The 21,212-nt window shown below is 42.6% G+C and overlaps 1 protein-coding gene across 2 annotated transcripts in view; it reads right to left on the bottom strand.

The window, feature by feature from the left end:
• The window catches only part of WNT2 (Wnt family member 2), a 233,456-nt gene that overhangs the window by 85,962 nt on the left and 126,282 nt on the right, over positions 1-21,212 (bottom strand). The window contains exon 1 of one of the 2 annotated variants that reach the window (XR_013270697.1): positions 19,358-19,720. The exons of the other annotated variant lie outside the window; for it this stretch is intronic. The gene's annotated coding sequence lies outside the window, so the exon portion shown is untranslated. Of the gene's footprint in view, positions 1-19,357; positions 19,721-21,212 lie in introns of those variants that run through there. 2 annotated transcript variants of the gene reach the window in all.

Below are 21,212 nucleotides of genomic sequence, written 5' to 3'. Positions count from 1 at the left end.
CATTGTAATAAACTGGATTGGATCTACCATATCCTTGTACATACCTAGGAGAATCTCGTCTAAACTGATAGTCATCCTGGGGTCTCCTCACACCCACTTGCTGGTAGCCAATAGCCCAATATCATCCATTGCCTTTCTGACCCCTAGGGGGGCATTAGGGTATCGCTGTCCCACATCCCCATAAAAGGCCCTTGGTCTAGTTTTAGGTCTAGTGGATGCATTGCCCCTTATTAAGGGGGTGACATTACCCCTCATCGGTGAATCGTGGGGATCCTGTCGTACATCCGTCAGTGATGGATTACCACTCGGATTATTGGGTGGCAAAGCCTGGGGTAAAGTGTCCATCGCCATTTTGCCCTCATTCTCCGAGGCGAGTTTCCTCTGCCAAGCAAAAACATAACCCAATTGGTAATCCTCCTTATCCCTACCATATTTTTTCTTCTTTTTTAGTTTTTGGTCTTTCTCCTCTTTCTCCAAAATTTTCTGTAAAGCAATCCTTATACTCCTCACCATTTGTAAAGGGTATCGATTTCTCTTTAATAAGTTTTATATCGTCATCTAATCTGGTTAGTTTCTCATTTTTTTTCCGAACAAGAAACCGCAACAGATCAATACCCGCTTCATTAAAAAATTTGTACCAACTCTCCAAATCCGAGTCACCCCTTGGGGGACTCACTTCCCACCTCAGACTACGGGGGACCATTGCTTCCCTGATGTAAGTTTCAAGGAAAGCAATGTCCCACTGTGCATGTATCTCTGAGGTGGTGAGATTTTTTAGCCTAACAAACAAACCACTAAAATCTGATTCAGAGGAAACGGGGGCAGTGTTAAAAACCTCTGAAGTATTCACAACCCTCTTAGCTCGAAATTCAAAAATGTCCACGATGATCTGGACTCACTCAATACCAAAGCAGCAATTAATAAATGTAATATAAGGATTAATAAGCAAAAGAAAAAAAACTGCGCTAAGGTAAACAAAAAATTACATACTAATTGTTCGCAAAGGAACCCTGTTCAGCTGCGGCTTAACTGTATCACATAACTACAGAAAAAAACACATGAAAAAATATAAAAGCTGTGCTAAACCATAAATGCAACACAAAGTTTTAAAAGGTAAGAACCCATCGTGCATAAACTCAATAACGATGGGCAAAAATAAAAAATAGACCTATTACACCCTATCTCATAAGAAATTAGGGAATACAGGATAAATAATATACAGTGATACAAAACGAACAATGTGATGAACACCCAATGTGTTGAAAATTATATAAACGTGACAGATTACAAAAAAGTCCTTTTGAATAAAAATATAGACAAATGAAGGATTATTGAATTTTCCACTGTGTGACTAAATAGATTATCTTCCACTTCGGAAAGGATCCTAGCTTGATTAAATACTACCAAATGAATGCTCTATTTGTGTCCAAAAAAGTATTATAAAAATTTCATATGGGGACAGTGTTGCATGACCGCACAATTGTCATTCAAATTGCGAGAATGCTGTAAGCTAAAAATTGGCCTGGGCAGGAAGGGGGTAAAAGTGCCCAGCATGCAAGTGGTTAAAGGCTGGTCTCCAGGTTTTAGTAAACTGAATATACTTAATTTAAACCAAGTTGGTCCAAATTAACTATTTCACTAACAGATGCAGAAGCTGTGTGTGCCTCAGCTACATACAGTATAGAGAGCTGTGTTCTGACAGTGGGAGGGGAACTTCCTGTCCCACTCCCAGAACAAAATCTAGTTGGGCTGATTGCTGTTTAGTTATTCAGAGAGAGCTTTGTATACTTTGAATGAATACAAAGTTTCCTGTGATTGGCTGAGGTGGAGAGCATAACTTCATCCACCCACCTTTCCACCTCAGCCAATCAGAGGAAGCTTTGTATCCTTTGTTCTGAGGTTTTTGTGTGCTTGCGAGACTGTCACACTTATTTTTCGCTCCTACCCAGGGCTCCCCACTCTCCAAGTTTTTCATAATCCTAATCATGCTCATATTTTATCATGCTATTTTGACTTTTTCATTGTAAAAATAGGCAGATTACTTGTTATGAGTATTTATTTTATTGTTAACATATCATTATAGTAAATATCTGTTTTGTCAATAAAAAAAAATTATGGGTCATTGGCAACCCTGTCAATGCACATCTTATACAGGTAAAAAACACAAAGTGCAGGTAGGAAGGTTTCTAATGCCTTTTACCACTTCCTGCCTGCCATATAGCAGAATAACGTCCAGAAAGTGGTTGTATTATGCTGATTGGCTGTCATACGACATCCAGCAGGATAAGCCGTGGGGGCGCGCAGCCACAGTTGGGTTTTAGGGTCAATTATACCAAATTATGGTTTCAGTACCAGTCTAGCTGGATTGCACTGGGTTCTGCTTGGCCACAGGTGGCCCTGTTACTACTGGCAAGTGTGAGAACACAGTTTAGCTAGGTGCATTGAGTGCCATTCTTTCTCGGAAACCAGCCCAGTGGGAGTGTCATCTTGCTGTGCATTCTGGGAGAGGGTACTTAAGGTACTGACATCATGTGGTTCTGGTCCAGAAGATCTTTCTGTCCGTTTGGTCCTGGTCCTCCTGACCTGCCCCCATGGCCATCATGGCCTGGGGTGCGGATTTATCCAATTCCGAGTCTTGAGGCGGGCTAGCCCAAGGCAAAGTAACTGGAAGGAGGATTCAAAGGTGGTCCAGTGCCGTCTCATCTATGGAGAGGCCCAGCAACTGGAGAAGCAACCAGGGAAGGACTCTTCTGGAGAAGGCCACGCATAAGGCTGGATTCTCAGAAAGAGCCTGGAGGCTTAGTTCAAAGACACCAAGTGAATCTACACTCATACGGTATCACCAGACCGGCTGCAAGATACTGGTACCATATGATAGCTCTCTGGATTTGTCTACACCCTTCAGTTACATCCAAGTCTGTGGCAGAAACTTTATTCACAAGTGTTCTACATTCAAGTCTGTGGCAGAGACTTTATTCACAATTGTTCTACATCCAAGTCTGTGGCAGAGACTTTGTTCAAGTGTTCTATATGCAAGTCTGTGGCAGAGGCTTTGCTTTACTCAAACACTCTATCAGCTGCTAGGCCTAGTGAGAGGAGCTCTATCCGGTAGCTGTGAGAATCCAGTTGTGAGCAGTAATTCTCTGGATTTTTATAGTGAGAGACTTCCTATCTTTTGCAGTTCCAAGAGTACCTGAACTTCCTACCTAACCCTCTACCCTTCATTGAGAGACTGTTCTGTCTACTTGTTGTCAAATTTCTGCAGTTCTTTGGGCCACCTACCTCGGGAAACCCCTAGATGTACACAAGGTCAAGAAGGTACCGGTAAGCCCAATTAAACCAGCCGCTCCTTCGGGGGTCAGTGCTAGAGAGATAAAACATAATTCCACTGCTTTTAAGAAAATGAATGTTGCAGCAGACAGTCTGGTTCCTCCTATATGGAACGACCTCAGCCACCTGCTAATTCTGTCAACAAGTCTAAAGCATCCCTTTGAAGTTTGTTGGTGAGGGGACAGCAGTCCTCCCCTTATTTGAACATAAGTCTACAGGATATGTTAGAGGAACATTATCAGCTAAGTGTTCCCCCCAATCTCCAGGCCCAAAATCTGTCTATTCAAATTTGAACTTACGAACATTTGCCTACTACTCTGACCACTAAATTATTAAGCATATCTGTGTACTACTGACCACTGAAAATATAAAATGGCTATGAGATAAGCTTATTTCTATATTTTTATATGACATCTCATGCACAGCGGAGCCTAAATGGGTCAGGCAACACATCTACATTGAGGGTTCTGGCTGGTGGAACAGACCATCACAGGACTGGCCATTTTCTCCCAGAGCGTTAGGTCATAATCTTCAATTGACACCCGGGACCAACATTCTGCCTTTTCCAAGTCTGGATGAGATTAAGGGATCTGCAGACCATTATAAGAAAAGAGCTTGAAGGGGGAGACACCTGGGACACTTCATGATAGGCCAAGAGAAGGTAGAGTTGATAACATTCCCTGAGATTCAACAAAAAGGGTCCACTGTTCTGTGGTTTGTAGAGACTTGTCATGATATGCTCCATTTGCATCTTTTGACAAAGGCATTGTATCAGGACAGACAAATTGCATGTTGATCTGTGAGCATCTGACAAGGAAAACAAACACAAGGACAACATTTTCGCCAGTGCACCTGCAACCTTGTCTGCCCAGATAAAGTTTAGGGCTTCTGCCTTCAAGTATGAAGCAGCATCATCTACTATGGTGGGGATGAAACATTCTTTGAATTGCTGGCTAAGGATAATGGTCAATAATGTCTACTGTCCCCATCTGGAAGGGCTCTTCAAAACGGCAGAGGCTTCAGTAGGGACCTGTTTGTGTTTCCAGTCTTGCCGACTCACTGACAAGCAACACTGGTCTTGCAAATATTAGCAATATGCGTTCCCAAGTGTGGCCAGTAAAAGTTGCAAGCCAGATGGGCCTTTTCTTTTTTAATCCCTTAGTGCTTGCCGAGAGAAGTCTCAAGAGTGATTTACAAGAGCTGCTTATGAGACTTGTTGGGTACAACAAATTTGTGGTCTAACATCCTTGGTGAGACGACTCAGAGGGAATGATCCCTTGGTGTAGCCCCTCCTATTCTCAATATACCCTCATCCTGTCATCCCTGGCTGGTGGTCTGTGAGCCAAACACTCTGTACCAGGTTCAGATGGGTCTAAACTGGTGTGATGGGCCCTTCCTTATACAGTAGTGGTGGGCAGCAGCCAGTCCCAGGAGGACTGGTGGGTTCTGTGGTCCACCACTGTGGCAGAGGGAGTGTCTGCATTGTATGTGTCATAACAATGTACATCACACAATGTCATCAGTTTTGGAGTCCATCCAGTTAAGTTCCACTCCAAACCTTGCTCCAGAGATCCCCTGGCACACAGTCATTCACCCACTGACCTTCCCCAGAATTCCCCTCTAAAAAGTATCTTAGGTGAATCTGAGGCCTGGATATGTAGGCTCCAGGAGGGTTGAACTTGTCTCAAACCAGGCTACCAACTGCCCCAGGTCAGTACCCAATAACACATTAGTGAGATAAGCATCCCCTCTCAGTCTATGTGAGCACAGGCCATGGATAATGTTTGGGTGTTATGCCCAAGGCCTTTGACAGTCATGGTCTTTTTTGGAAATTAGGATTATCAGAGTTTACAAGCTCACGGTGCACGAAGGTCCAACCCAGTGTCCCTTAGGCTAGTGGTAACTTTGTCACTGACAGTGAAAGGCTGCAGAATATTTGAGAGACCTCCTGAATTCCTGGAAGCACATACAATTGCAGGTGCTGTGATGGATAGTTTGGAGGTTCAGACTTCTTTTTCTAACACTGAGATAACACACCTTGTTGCAAACAAAATATTTGCAGGTGTCCACAGCTGCTGGTTTGGCTTTTGACGGTCTGGGTGCTTTGGACCTCTGGCTGTCCAAAGAGGAGAGCCCAGTTGCTTTTCCTCACTAGTTGGCTGTAGTAGTTCTCCATCAGCAATTGCCACTGATTGATCGTCTTGGGCCCTCAGTTCAGTACAAACTGCCAGACCTCAATAGGACCTATGTGGAGGAATTGCTCATTAATCACCAGCTCCTGCAGGGTATCAGAGGTGCTCATAGACAATTCCTTTAGCCTCTGCTGGAAGTCAGCCCATAAACTGCAATCAAGGTCAATGTAGCTGTCATTAGGACATTTGCTGTAGTGTCCTAAGACAATAACAGTGCACCTCTGACATGAGGTGGTACCATTTAATAGTGACCATATATAGTCTTCTTCTTGGTCATTTGTAGGACTCAGAAATATGTTGAGGACCTTGCACCTCAGCCCTGGTGTGGGGTACCTTGCCTATTGCGCTTTGGGTAGGCAGTATGGATATTAAAGCAGTTTTAAACCCCAAACCAAAAATGTAATGTATTGCAGCTTTCTAATTCTTAGATGAAGTGGCTGCATTTGTTTTCTTTTTTTTAAGCTTTTTCCTCATCTGTTTTCATCTGGTGATCTGGCCAGTAACACACCTCTTGTATAGCAGTGACCTTACTTTGGATGAAGGAGAATAGGAGCACTTGCCTTTGGACAATAGCATTGCCAATCTGGGTGAAGGGGAGTGTTATGCCGCGTACACACGAGCAGACTTTTCAACATCCAAAGTCCGACGGACTGATTCCGTCAGACTATTCGATCGTGTGTGGGCTGCAACGGACTTTTGATTCGCCAAAGTCTGACGGACTTTAGAATATGGAACATGCTTCAAATTTTTCCGACGGAACTCCGCCGGACCCGGTCCCTTCGAAAAAATTTGCTCGTGTGTATGCTATTCCGACGGACTAAAACCGATGCTAGGGCGGCTATTGGCTACTGGCTATGAACTTCCTTATTCGAGTCGAGTCGTATGTCATCACGTTCAAATCCGTCGGAGTTTAGTGTGATTGTGTGTGGCCAAGTCCGCTCAGTCGAAAAGTCCGTCAGAACTCTGTCGGAACTCCGGCAGAACTCCTTCGGAAGTCTGTCGGACATAAGTCCTCTCGTGTGTACGGGGCTTTAGTGCATCTAAATTTGCCAGTACATCTAACAAAATTGAAGATCAAACTCCAGCTCACACTGCAGTTACAACAACAGTTTTTTTCTCCTTTTATAATAAAGGTTTTATGAATAAATAAAAAATAATCATTGTACGCTATCCTTTCACTAGGTCCAAAAGCTGTCTATTCATATTTAAAATTATTAAGTCAACCCTGCACTGGGATTGGTACCGCAGAGCTTTAAAAGGCTACATCTTGCCATTAACTTGTAACTAAAGGCAAAACATTTTTTCGTTCTGTTTTGGATAGAGTAAGGAAGAGTTACAACCCCTGTCAGTTTTTTTCCCCATCTGTGTCCCATACAAAAGATTTATCTACACTTCCTGTCCCATAACCAAAATGGGAAGCAAGAGGAAATCCCTCCAAAGTGAGGGAATCCAGGGATCACCAAGGTCAACAGAACTAGTGCTATAATTGGAAGATTTCCCCTCTATTTCTGTTCTGATGTTAATCCAAAATGTGGGATTTCATTTACTTTATCTTTCAGGCTAGGTTCACATTGCTGCGATGCGGGAACGCCGCGAATCCGCGGCGTTTTCCCGCATCGCATACCTCCCGCCGGCAGTTCACACTGCCCTATGCGGACGGCTGGGGGTGTCAATGTTATGTTAATGACACCCCCAGATCCGTCGGCATATCGCAGTGCGATCTGCCGACTCGCACAGGAATCGGATCGCATGGTGTGAACCCCCATGCGATCCGATTCCCGTTGCGGACCCAAAAAAGGGTCCCGTGCGAGTTTGCTGCGGGACCGCTGCGAGTTCAGCCATACTATCTGTATGGCTGAACTCGCAGCGCTACGGAGATCGGATGTGATTTGCTGTGCGAATCACATCCCGTTCTCCCCCCGCAGCGGTGTGAACCCAGCCTTAATGAGAACTCTAAACAGGACAAATAGAGAGGGAAAAACTCCCTAACAAGGGCACAGACCGCAATAAAAACAGTTTTTCCTTTAGTTACACTTTAAGTTCAGAAAGGGTATTGTATTGTATTTTGTTGACTTTTTTAAATTTAGACTTTTCCTATTCTCAAATTTCCACACCTGCATTTTTCCATATCATCATCACATCATCATATCATATCATATCTTCATAGCATCATCACTCCTTCTATTCTTATCATGTAAAAAAACTTTTATTCACTGTAGCGCTTGCTCCTGACGAGCAAGCGCTATGCGTTTTTTCAAAGTTAATTTTCCTGAAACCACAGTTGGGTTTTGGGGCTAATTTTAAAAATATATGGTTTCAGTACCAGTCCAGCTGGGTTGCACTGGGTTCTCCTTGACCGCAGGTGTCACTGTCACCACCGGCAAGAGTAAGAACGCAGTCTAGCTGGGTGTATTGAATGCCACTGTTCTTTTGTAACCAGCCCAGTGGGAGTGTTCTCCTGCTGTGCATTCTGGGAGGTGGTATTTAAAGGTACTGACATCACGTGCTTCGGAGATTGTTCTGTTCCAGAGGATTCTCCACCTGTTCGGTTCGGTTGGTCCTTCTGACCCAGCCCCATGACCCTCCTGGCCTGGGGTGCGGAACCATGCATTTAGAGTCTCGGGGCTGGCTGGCCCAAGACAACGCAACTGCAGGGACACGCCTGAATGGATCTCAGGGCCTATTGATCCAAAGGTGGTCCGGTGCTGTCTCATCCAAGGGAGAGGTCCAGTCACTGGAGAAACCCCAGGGAAGGACTCTTCAGGAGAAGGCCGTGCGCAAGGCTGGCTTCTCTGAAGGAGCCTGGAGGCTTAGTTGAAGGACACTACATGGATCTACACTCATACGATATCGCCGGATCGGCTGAAAGATACTGGTACCGTATGATAGCTCTTTAAATCTGTCTAGATCCCTCAGTAATGCTCAAGTCTGTGGCAGAGACTTTTCTTAAATATCCAACGCTCAAGTCTGTGGCAGAGACTTTCTCAAATATCCTACGTTAAAGTCTGTGGCTGCTAGGCCTAGTGAGAGGAGGTCGATCCGAGGGTTGTAAAATCCAGTTGTGAAACAGTTGCTATTCTCTGGATTTTTCCTATAAGTGACTTTCCATTTTTGCAGTCTAAAGTACCTGAACTTACTCCTAACCCTCTACCCTTCGCTGAGAGACTCTGTTTATGTTTCAAATAAATAACCCAAAAGAAGATTTGGTGTTTCCACATTTCTTTGGGTCATCTACCACGGGAACCCCTAGACGGAGAAGTGATCAAGAAGGTAACGGTAGGCCCAATAAAACCAGCAGCTACTTCGGGGGTCAGTGCTACATCACCATCACAGAAAGTGGTTTTTCACTGTAAAGGAGAGCAAGCATCCTATTTCTTTGCCAAAGTAGGTGATGATGGCCAGTAGGATTAGTGATTATCCTTTATGAGTACTATAATTCAGCACTGGTGTAACTGATCCAGGGACCTTATCTACCTGACCCTGATAGGGACAAAGATTATTTGCCATCTGAATATACTGTTAACTGGCAGGTGGCTCACTGGAGGCTTGTTTAGCATTCTCTTAGATCAGTGGTCTACAAACTGCAACCATTTGCCTGCTTGTATCTGGCCTAGGGGCACTATTCCTCCCACTGAAAAAATGGGGCATAATTCCTGTCACTAACAATGATGAGGCACACAATCTCCCTCAGACACCAACAATGGGGCACTATTCCTCCCACTGACAGCAACGGTGGGCACTATCCTCCTGCAATACCAAAGATGCACTGTTTACTCCCACTGACACCAGGACAGTTTATGCTCCCACTGGCCACAGTCTGCCCCCCTTAACACGTGAAGGACAGTAAACTGGTAAACTGTCCTAGATTAATGAGTTTGAATAACAGTAAAATAGCTTAAATGTAATAAAAAAAGATCTGTTCTTTATCAATTTCCTTTTTAGAGGACAACTTTACACTTTTAATACCATTTTACTAAGGTGTAAAAGAATCTCAATACAATTTGCATGCAAGCTTTCAGTACTATATGTTCTGAAGTTCATTAGCGGTGCGCCATATTTATAAAACAAAGCAGCATGCTGCTTCAATGAGAGTAACATCTTTAGACTAGTACAGATAGAGGTGAATTTACTAAAAGCAAATAGATTTCACTTTGCAAATGCAGTTGCACTCTTTTTTTTCTTAGTACATGCCAATAATTGTAAAGCCTCCCTCTTCAAAAAATAGTCAATTAGGTCCAAGGCAAATAAAAAAAAAAAAAACATTTTGCTTGCGCATGATTGGATATGAAAATCAGCAGAGCTTTACCACATTTACTAGGCTCTGGGGAAAAATGAGTGCACAGTCTATTTGCCTTTAGTAAATCAACCCTGGCTTTTGAAATCAGTTAGGGGCAAATCTGAGATCAATTTATGATTTGCTTTTATTTCAAACGTACAAGTCAGTGAGAATAAAAGGCAAATTCATCTCAATTGCAGGATTCAAGTCTAACTAAAGGCATTTTTTTTTAAGTTAAAAAGTGGAGGGTGATTGCAGTGCCGTAGCGTGGGGGGTGCGGAGAGTGCCACTGTCCTGGGCGCAAAATTTAGAGGGGAGCGCTGTCACAAGTGTGGACCGCCTCGCACGGGGATAAAAGCCCCTTGTTAAACGTATGATGAGTCCACGTTGTCCAGCAACAGCGGCCGTTCTTGGGGTGCGGGCGGGCAGCAGGGGGATCTCTCTCATGGCAGTGATCAGCAAGGGGCCAAGCAGAGGAAAGAATGGCCTGAGAGCCCAGGAGTTGGGAGAATAGTTCCACTGTGGCCTCCTCCACCTTGACCTCGCCCCCCCCCCCCCCCCAGAGATGAGAAGCGGCGGGTGCAGCATCCCCCGTGCCTCCAGAGCATGGATTGCTCTAACTTCCTCTTCACAGTAAAATGAGGCCCGGGGAACAGGCTGACTCGGGACCCAGAGGACGGGCAAGCTGCCAGGGAGCCGCTGGAAGGATCAAAGGAGACACACTGGCATGGAAGGTAGGGCTAGCAGTCTCTCTCATCATCTCTCAGCCTCCTTCCCCCTTTCCCTCAGCTCCACCGTGTCTCTAAACCCAATGTCCTCTCTCAGTGAATCCAAATCACCAGTGTTGCAAAAACACACAATTGTGCAAATATATAAAGAAACAAACTAATTTTATATAATTATCAATAAAATGTTCATTCATAGCCATGTTTTTTGGATGCTTTTTATTGATTGTTGTATGGAATTAGTTTGTTTATTTATATATTTGCACAATTGTGTGTTCTTGCAGCACTGGTGATTTGAATTCACTACCCAGTAGGACTATCTTGGAATTAATGCATTTGATGAATTATTTTATGAAATTTTCTGTACTTTAATTGCTTTATTTGCACAATGAGGTTGAGGTTTCTGGCAGCACCGGTGATTGGGACTCACTAACAGTAGGGTTATTTTATAATATTTCAGATAATGGAAGCTACATATCTCATATTCACACTATAATACTTGTTGCAGCACTGTGCACTTGGTATTAATACCCATTAGGCCGCGTACACACGGGCGGACTGTTCGCCCAACTTTGTCCGCTTAACAGTGTTTCAGCGGACAGTCCGCTCGTGTGTGGGCTTCAGCGGACTGTTTCAGCGGACAGTCTGATGAACAAAGTTTTTCGGAATTTCCGTAAGACTGTCCGCCCAAACTTGGTTTCAGCGGACAGTCCGCTCGTGTGTAGGCTCGTTCGACAGACTAAGTTTCGCGCATGCTCAGAAAGGATTTACACGGCGAAGGTTGCATTGCAGTGTATTGGACGTCGAATTTCTCATCCCGTCGTACGTGCCGTTCACGTCATCGCGCACGCTTTCAGCGGACTGTCTGCTCATCGTGTGTGGTCAAGTCCGTTCTTGCAAATTTTGAGCGGACTGTTTGTCGGATTGTCTGACGAACTAAGTTGGGCGAACAGTCCGCCCGTGTGTACGCGGCCTTAGAGTTTTTTTTTAACCTTTTTTATATATTTCTTTGACAAGCCTACTCAACGCTGAAGGATAATATATACAGAAAATACTCTAAAATATCTTAGGTTTAAAACTGCACCACAATCAGCATATAAAAATAACTTAGAATGCCCTCCCCCCAGGACAGTAAAGGTACAGTGCCTTAACGTATTCATACCCCTTGAAAGTTTCCACATTTTGTCATGTTACAACCAAAAACACAAATGTATTTTTTGGGGATTTTATGTGATAGACCAACACAAAGTGGCACATAATTGTGAAGTGGAAGGAAAATGATGAATGTTTTTCAAAAGTTTTTACAAATAAATATGTGAAAAGTGTGGTGTGCATTTGTATTGAGCCCCTCTTTGTCAATACTTTGTAGAATCACCTTTTGCTGCAAATACAGCTCCAAGTCTTTTTGGGCATGTCTCTACCAGCTTTGCACATCTAGACAGTGACATTTTTGCCCATTACACTTTGCAAAATAGCTCAAGCTCTGTCAGATTGGAAGCAAAGCTTCTGTGAACAGCTATTTTCAAGTCTTGCCATGGATTCTCAATTGGATTTAGGTCTGTACTTTGACTGGGCCATTCTAACACATGAATATACTTTGATTGAAACCATTCCATAGTAGTTCTGGCTGTATGTTATGGGTTGTTGTCCTGCTAGAAGGTGAGCTTCCGCCCCAAGTGTCAAATCTTTTGTAGAGTCTAACAGGTTTTCTTCTAGGATTTCCTGTGTTTGGCTCCATCCATCTTCCCATCAACCATGACCAGCTTCCCTGTCCTTGCTGAAGAAAAGCATCCCCACAACATGATGCTGCCACCACCATGTTTCACGGTGGGGTTGGTGTGTTCAGGGTGATGTGCCGTGTTAGTTTTCCACCACACATAGCGTTTTGCTTTTAGGCCAAAAAGTTACATTTTGGTCTCATCTGCCCAGAGCACCTTCTTCCACGTTTGCTGTATTCCCCACATTGCATCTCACAAATTGCAAATGGATGCTACATTGGCTACATTGGATGCACAAAATCTTTTTTGTGTAATTGTTCTTACATCTTCCGAATGTGCATAAGTACATTGTGATAAGAGTACGCCTTTGGAATAATAAGTATAAAACACTCTTATGATTTTATGAATATGAATATATGAAGGAAATAATGTTTTTTTTCTTTTGTAATGTATAAATCAGGGATATGCAATAAGCGGACCTCCAGCTGTTGCAAAACTACAAGTCCCATCATGCCTCTGTTTCTGGGTGTCATGCTTGTGGTTGTCAGAGTCTTGCTATGCCTCATGGGACTTGTAGTTCTGCAACAGCTGGAGGTCCACTAATTGCATATCCCCGGTATAAATTAATGTATATATTCTTTTTTCTTTCTTATGTTTCAATAAAAGTATTTTATATATTCCTATAAACTATTGTAGAGTCACAGTTTATGCCTAAAAAGTCCCGCCTTTTCCTAAGGGGAAAACTTCCAGTAAATGCCACCTTCCTTCCGCGTTGCAATCGAGGCATACCGCTTAAAATAAAATATATATTTTTTTATTTTTCGATAATTTTTGATATATTATTATAAAATTTCCTTTTAATTGTGAGGAAAACTAGCCCTTTTTGGGCCATATTCGCACCCTTGTTGATGTGAGGGAGGAGATAGAGAATTGCAAGGGGATTTTCTTTTTTTCTATAATCCCCCGTTCTCCTTTTTTTTTTTTTCCTCTTTGGAAATGGCAAACTTTAGGGGCAGAGACTGGGACACACGAATGGCCAGCTATTTGACAAGATTTGGCCAGACCGAACGGCTTGAGTCTGATCTTGCCACTGTTTTTTCGTCTGGGTAAATTGTTGGAAAAAAAGTCATCTTTACATTGGCACATAGATTCCTTTGAAAATTACATTAGAGAGGATATAAATCCATTCGGACTTCAAGTCCAGATTTTCCCTACCTTTGAGGTCAAGGACATCGATTTCAAGGCTCAATGGGAAAAAATACTTAATAAATGTTCGAAAGAAATTATGAAAATGCTAATAGAAGCATATAAGAAAGAGATGCTTGGCCTTGATGGGGATTTGGACCAGGTTACTGGTCTTCTACAGCCCCTACAGGGCCAGGCATCATATAACGAACGGGAAAAGAATATGATAGAGCATTTGGAAAAATTAAATAAAGGAATCCTGATCAAAAAAGAGAAAAAAATGTCAAGAGATAAAAATGCATTTAGAGAGGGGAAAGCCTACAAATGGCATGTATATCAACCTCAGAAGCAAATTAATTCTAAAACATTTAGAAGTTATGGGAATAGTATGGTAGATTCTCCATCTAATGTCTCTTCTTTCCAGCAGCATTCTTCTTTTAGACAAAGAGGCACTGGGCAAAATAAGAGACAAAGGCATCACGAAGAACCACAGGAACAACCAGTAAAAAAATCATTACGAGGGCAGAATACACATCCAACACAGAACTCACAAACTTCGGGCACATCCAACCTTTCGGCGACAGGTAACTCACATATAGGGGCTTCTGCGGAACTATCCTCTATTTCTCCCTATGAAGACGCACATGATCGCACAAACTCGAGACACCCTATTGATCGTAGAGACACCAACTCTACCCCCATGGCACCTATTTTCTCTTCTTCTTCTTTTCCAAATCGCCTAGGCCCAAACATGACCAAAGGGAACAAAACGGCTTATGTGCCGACAATCACAAATCACCCAGTGATAGTCTCTTCTAATGTTCAGATGAACATAATTAATCTATTCTCATACACTTTAACTAGTTTAGAAACGGATGTTCTTTTGAAAGGTTTAGGGTTTGTCCAAATGAAAATTTGAGTAAATTTGAGGTAGTGAGAGACCTGAACCTATTTGTAAGAAAAATTATTTTAAAAAATATGTACAACAAAACGCCCAATCAAAATACACAGCTAAGCAAGGAAGAGGAGAAGGCGATTGATCAATTGGTTTCTCTCCTTGATGAAAATGATCAAACTGAGTTGATTGTTTGGATATTGAAAAACTCTTAGCCATTAAGGATGAGAATTTAGAAAAGATAGGGAGATCCAAATCTGAATTAAAGAAAAAATCAGATCAATACCCAGCACCCAGTTCCAATCCCAATGCAGCAATTTTTCTAAAACTTGTGACCAGAGATCTAAATAGGCTAGCATGTAAAGACACAACAGATGGCAACCTAACCCCAGGTGAGAAGCAAGCTCTCAACAATCTATCTAAAAACAGTGCAATAACAATTAAACCATCGGATAAAGGTGGTAATATCGTGATTATAAACAACGATCAATATACTATGATGTGCAAAAAAATTCTTAAAAATTCGAATTGGTACCGTCCTATTTCTATTCAAACAATTGAAAAATTCAAAAAAATTTTTTATAAATTGGTGGACTCAGCAGGTCAAAGGGGCATTATCAATGCAACGGCATGGAAATATATACGTGTTGAACATCCAAAAATTCCCACTTTCTACTCACTCCCGAAAGTCCACAAAAATGAGAGGGACCCCCCAGGACGTCCGATCATTTCGGGCAAGGGATCTATTTTGGTAAAATTAAGCCGTCTGATTGACGAGCATCTTAGACCTTCTGTGGTGAGTCTGCCATCATATATTAAAGATACAATCCATTTTCTCAAAATCTTGGATGATCTTGTGATTCCTGAATATGCTACACTGGTAACGATAGATGTTGAGGCATTGTATAGTTCCATCCCACACTCCCTGGGGTTGGCTGCCATCCAACACATCCTGTCCCAACAACATGAGAATGAATGGCCATATAGTGACTTTATTGTGCAGTCTCTAGATTTTATTTTGAACCATAATGTTTTTTCTTTTGATGGCTCCCGCTACCTCCAGGTGCAGGGTGTTGCGATGGGGACATGTTGTGCCCCATCGTATGCAAACCTGTACCTGGGGGAGTGGGAGCGTTTTTTGATGGTGGATGAACAAATGAGACGATATACTGACCACATCTGGATGTGGGCCAGATATATTGATGATGTTTTTTTGATTTGGGATGGGCCGACAGAGATTCTGCCCGATTTTTTGGCAAGGTTGAATAAAAATCAGTTCAACCTCATGTTCACCATGTTCCATCATCCCAACGAGATAACATTTCTGGATGTCAAAGTCCTCCGTGGTGAGGGCAGTGCCATCCAGACGCGTCTTTTTAGAAAGGCCACAGCAGGAAATTCGATCCTTAATGCGTCAAGCTTTCACCCTAAGTCTCTTATAACATCGATACCTTTTGGCCAATATCTAAGAACTAGGAGAAACTGTTCGGACGAAGAAAGTTTCCAGATTGAAGCGAAAGATTTACAAATCCGCCTCTTGGAGAGAGGGTATTCTAAGACCTCTCTCAAAAAGGCATACAAAAAAGCCTTGGAAAAACAAGGCACGAACTGCTGTATTCTCAAAAACAGAAGGTTGATAAATGTGGAGGCAAAGAGGGTATAACTAGAATCATACTGTCATACTCAAACCAGCATAAAAAAATTTGCAATATTATACAAAAATATTGGCATCTTTTATATATGGATCCCAATTTAGGTAGGTTTGTACCAAACAAACCATCAATTACCTTTAGACACGCAACGGCAATAAGGGACAAGATCATCCAAAGTGAGTTCAAGGGGGAAAATCGAAGAGACCCATGTACTGTTAAGGGAACATATACATGTGGGGGCTGCACCTTTTGCAAATATCTGCAGGTGGGACCCACATGCATATTGCCCAATGGAAAACCTTTAAAAGCGATACACTTTGCCAATTGTAAGACTCTACTGCAAAGAGAATTAAAATGGATCTTTCAATTACAAGCTACAACCTTCCCTGGCCTGAACGAGGCGGTAAATTATAGACCTTTTTGGAAGGCTTTGTATCAGGAGGTATGGAGAAGTAGATATGTAAATATGGAACAGCTTGTCTCCCCTTTTTTTTCCTCCCCCACCTTGTGTTCTTTGTGCTCTTTCTTTTCCCTTTGACGAGAAGGGCCCTTTTTTTGAATTCTATACTATAGGGGTCTGCTTTAGGTGGGATCCCGGCACACGTAAGCCACCATGGATGGGAGGATGCTGTTTTTGATTGTTCTCAATCGGCATCAGCATGTACTGTCTTGTCCTGGTGGCTTCTCTCTTCGCAGTCATGTTCCCTTTTCTGAACAGCGGGGGAGGGGTGTTATAGCACCCTATCCTTCCGTTTTTCTCTGGTGTTTTTTTTTACGTCTGTCCTGCCAATATCTGGGGCGGACGTACAGCCGAATGTGCTTGCATTTCTGACACGAGTGCGCAGCTGCCAGCTGGGATTGCTGGCGCTGTGCTTTCTGGGGGATGTAGTATATCCGACTGGGTCGTTTCCATCCATAGGTTACATAGGAACGGTCTGCGAATGCGTGCCTGTGGGAACGTGACGCATGACGTCACTCCTCCCACTGCGCCATTTTGGATGTGGGTATGGGGCGACACCGTGCGTCGCGCACTCGGGGGACCGCTTTAGAGGTGGGAGGCGACACATGTGATCGTTATCATCTTCACCTACAAGGGGAGGGAATAAGGCGGGGTTGTGGGATATATTAATGAGCCACAAGTAGTCTGTGCTCAGTTCGCAATGATCAGCGAGGTTTCTTTCCAGGGCTACAGCTGAAGGTAACAAACTTATTTTTCTATGCTGTTTCTATATGCTTCCCTGCTCGGTAATGAATGGGGATTAATTGTATGCAATGTCCCTTCCTTAGGTTGGACTTGGTCTGTGTGCCCTATGTGAAATCTTCCATATAGTGCTACAGATGGAAGATAGTTTTTTGACTATTAGACATTGCGGCAACTTTGAAAGTTTTATACTATTGGAATAAGCGAATGGATTCTGGACATAGGAGACTATTGTAAAAGACGCCTCTGTCACAGGATCAATCAAAAGGTAGTTTTTGACACTTTTAGTCTATTGTATCGCTAGTACTATATATTTGTCTAGATATATTTTTTCCCTTTTTAGGGCTGTCCTTATATTTTAGGACAACAATGGGAAGTAATGGGAAGGTGATACACAGAAAAATTCTCTATACTTATACTTTTGTTACAACAAAATATTTTTAGTATGTAACTAAATAAAGGCATGTGTAATTTCATGCATTCATCCCACTCTCGGCCCTCCTCGTCCACAGCCAACCTACCACCTTGCAGTCCCGGTTTGCATCCAGAGAGGTGAGCCTTTTGGGCCCACATCTGCGTCTTGGTGAAGAAAGTAGAGGTGATGTGTGCCCCCCTTTATTTTTATTTTTTTTCTCTCTCTCCCTTTTGCATTGAAAAAATGTTTACATTCTTTTCTTATATTTTTTAGATTCCTTTTCCTTCTTTCAAAATAAATGTGTAAAAATGAACTATCCCTGAAGAAGGAGCTTATGACTCCGTAACGCGTAGGCTACATTGGACGCACAAAATCTTTTTTGTTTAATTGTTCTTACATCTTCCGAATGTGCATACGTACAATGTGATAAGAGTGCGCCTTTGGAATAATAAGTATAAAACAGTCTTATGGTTTTATAAATATGAATATATGAAGGAAATAATGTTTTTTTTCTTTTGTAATGTATAAATGAATGTATATATTCTTTTTTCTTTCTTATGTTTCAATAAAAGTATTTTATATATTCCTATAAACTATTGTAGAGTCACAGTTTATGCCTAAAAAGTCCCGCCTTTTCCTAAGGGGAAAACTTCCATATTGCTCTATTTTGGGATGTTGGCTAACAGTAAGCGGATTGTAACATATACCTCGCATATCTCGATTTTTATAATTTTTGCATGATGGATTGAACAGTTCTCCATGAGATGTTCAACGCTTGGGATATTTTTTTATAACCTAATCCTGCTTTAAACTTCGCCACAACTTTATCCCTGATGTGTCTGGTGTTCCTTGGCCTTCATGATGCTGTCTGTGCACTAAGGTTCTCCAACAAACTTCTGAGGGATTCACAGAATAGCTGTATTTACTCTGAGATTAAATTACACACAAATGGACTCTATTTACTAATTAGGTGACTTATGAATGCAATTGGTTCCACTCGATTTTAGTTAGGAGCATCAGAGTAAAGGGGGCTGAATACAAATGCACGTCACACTTTTCAGATATTTATTTGTAAAACATTTTGAAAACAATTCATTATTTTCCTTCCACTTCACAATTATGTACTACTTTGTGTTGGTCGATCACATGCAATCCCAGTAAAATACATTTACATTTTTGGTTGTAACATGACAAAATGTGGTAAATTTCAAGCGGTTTGAATACTTTTTAAAAGGCACTGTAAATGCTTGTTTAGTCTAGCAAGGGTGTAAAGTAGAGCAATACTTACCTTTTTCCTCACTCTCCTGTTGGCTGGCACTCTTTTCCAATTTCTCAGGCCCTCAATGTCCTTGTCCTGCAATGTTTGTGAGGATGTCGGCAAGGTGTTGGCCACACAATTGGTAAAGTGGTGCGGCTTTAGGGGACTATTCGTCCAACCTGAAAATGGCAGGGACTAAGGTAAGTATTCCTCTGCTTTATCTTCCTCCAAAACCAAATTAATATTTAATATTTTTAACCCTTACTTCTGGAGGGAAGAGGTGGGGGGGGGAGGGGGGGGGGCTGCACTTCCAAATGTTAGTTTGTTATTAAAAAAAAAAAGCTAACATACACTAATCAGCTATAACATTATGACCCCCGCCATAACCCGCCAAGGTGTGGACTCTACTAGAAAATATACTGTGGAAGCTGGCACCAAGCAGTCAGTAGCAGATGCTTTAAAGGAGAAGTATGGGAATGCAAAAATATGTAGTACATGCTACCCTCATACCTGCATTACATTTCTTTCTGTCCTCAGCCCTTTCGTTTTTGCAGAATAGTGTTTTGAAGTGTCCAGAATCAGCCTCTTTTTCAGTTCAAAGGTTTCCAGAGGGTGGACACAGCTCCACAATCCAGCTACTCCTTCACTTTCTTCCTCTGGAGGACATATGGGTGTGTTTGGTGAAGAGGTGCACACCCAGGCTGCTATCTAGAATGAGCACGTTCTTCACGTGTCTGTTTCCATGGCAGCATGTCCCCAGCTAAAACCCAGAAGCAGAGAGACGGTGTGAGACAAGCAGTGAAGTCCTCACCTTTCCCTGGCTGTTAACTGCAAGCTCTCCTCTGCAAGATTCCAACACCTCTCCCCTGGACTTTGATGTTCCTTCCCGTGTCCTCCGAATCTCCACCCACTCATTCAAAGTTCATGTCAGCGTCTCCTCCAGCCGATGGGGGAGGGGGGAGAGTCACTGAAAACTTGTCATGTACAGAAATGAACATGTGAGCTCTCTACATATAGCACTATGTTTTATTATTAACAGTTTGTGCAGCGCTTTACAACACCTGGGAAGACAGTACAATTACAATGCAATTCAATACAGGAGGGCCCTGCTCATTAAAGCTTACAATCTAGAAGGGAGGGTCAAGTGGAACAAAGGGTAGTAGCTGTGGGGATGATCAGATGGACAAAATGAAAATACATTTGTTAGGTGTGGGTAGGATAGGCTTCTCTGAAGAAAAGGGTTTTCAGGGATTGTCTAAAAGCTAATAGAGTAGGAGATAGATGGACAGATTGGGGTAAGGAGTTCCATAGGCATGGAGAGGCACTGAAAAAGTCCTCAAGACGCGCATGGGAGGAGGTGATTAGAGAGCAGGAGGTCTCGAGAAGAACAAAGAGAACAATTAGGTTGGTATTTTGAGACTAGGCCAGTGATTTAGCTGGGGGCAGAGTTGTGGATGGCTTTGTAGGTTGTTGTTAGTATTTTGAATATAATTCATTGAGTGAGTGGAAGTCAGTGGAGGGATTGATAGAGAGGAGTAGCAGAGCAGTTGGTAAGGTGGGTAAGTCTGGCAGCATTCATGATTGACTAAAGGGGGGATAGAGTATGCAGAGGTAAGCCAATGAGGAGAGAGTTGCAGTAATCAAGGCGAGAGATGACCAGGGAGTGAATTAAGAGTTTTCCTGTGTCAATGGTTAGAAATAGGCATATTTTGGAGATGTTGCGGAGGTTGAGGCGGCAAGATTTGGACAGTGATTGGATGTAGGGCTTAAAGGAGAGTTCAGAGTCCAGGACTACTCCTAGGACCTTGGCATGTGGGGATGTGCTTTTAGTTGTGCCATAGACTTTGACAGAGAGATCAAGGGAAGAGGCAGGTGGGGAGGAAAAATTATAAGTTTGGTTTTGGATAGATTAAAGGGGTTGTAAACCCTTGTGTTTTTTCACCTTAATGCATCCTATGCATTAAGGTAAAAATCACCTGGCAGTGACCGGCCCCCCAGCCTCCCCCCCCTTTACTTACCTGAGCCCTATATAAAAGGAAGGCGTTTTATAAAAACGATCACTTTAAGTTTGAGGAAGTGGTGCAACGTCCAGACTGATATTTCTGATAGTAAATTAGTGATACGTGAGGAGAATGAAGGAGTGGGTTGAGTGGTAGAGAAATAGATTTGAGTGTCATCAGCGTATAGATGGTATTGGAAGCCGCGGGAGGCTATCAGCTGACCCAAGGAGGTGGTGTAGATTGAAAATAGGAGAGTTCCAAGAACAAAACCTTGGGGGACCCCAACAGAGAAAGGAGGAGGAAATAGAATTGTAAGTAACGCTAAAGGTGCAGTTGGATAAGTAGGTAGAGAACCAGCAAAGAGT

Source organism: Lithobates pipiens, unplaced genomic scaffold, assembly GCF_037356315.1.
Source record: "Lithobates pipiens isolate NorthernLeopardFrog02 unplaced genomic scaffold, aLitPip1_a1.2 Scaffold_8, whole genome shotgun sequence".
Lineage (NCBI taxonomy): Eukaryota > Metazoa > Chordata > Amphibia > Anura > Ranidae > Lithobates > Lithobates pipiens.
Note: the sequence above shows the minus strand (reverse complement) of the source record. Positions and strands in the feature narration are given on the sequence as shown.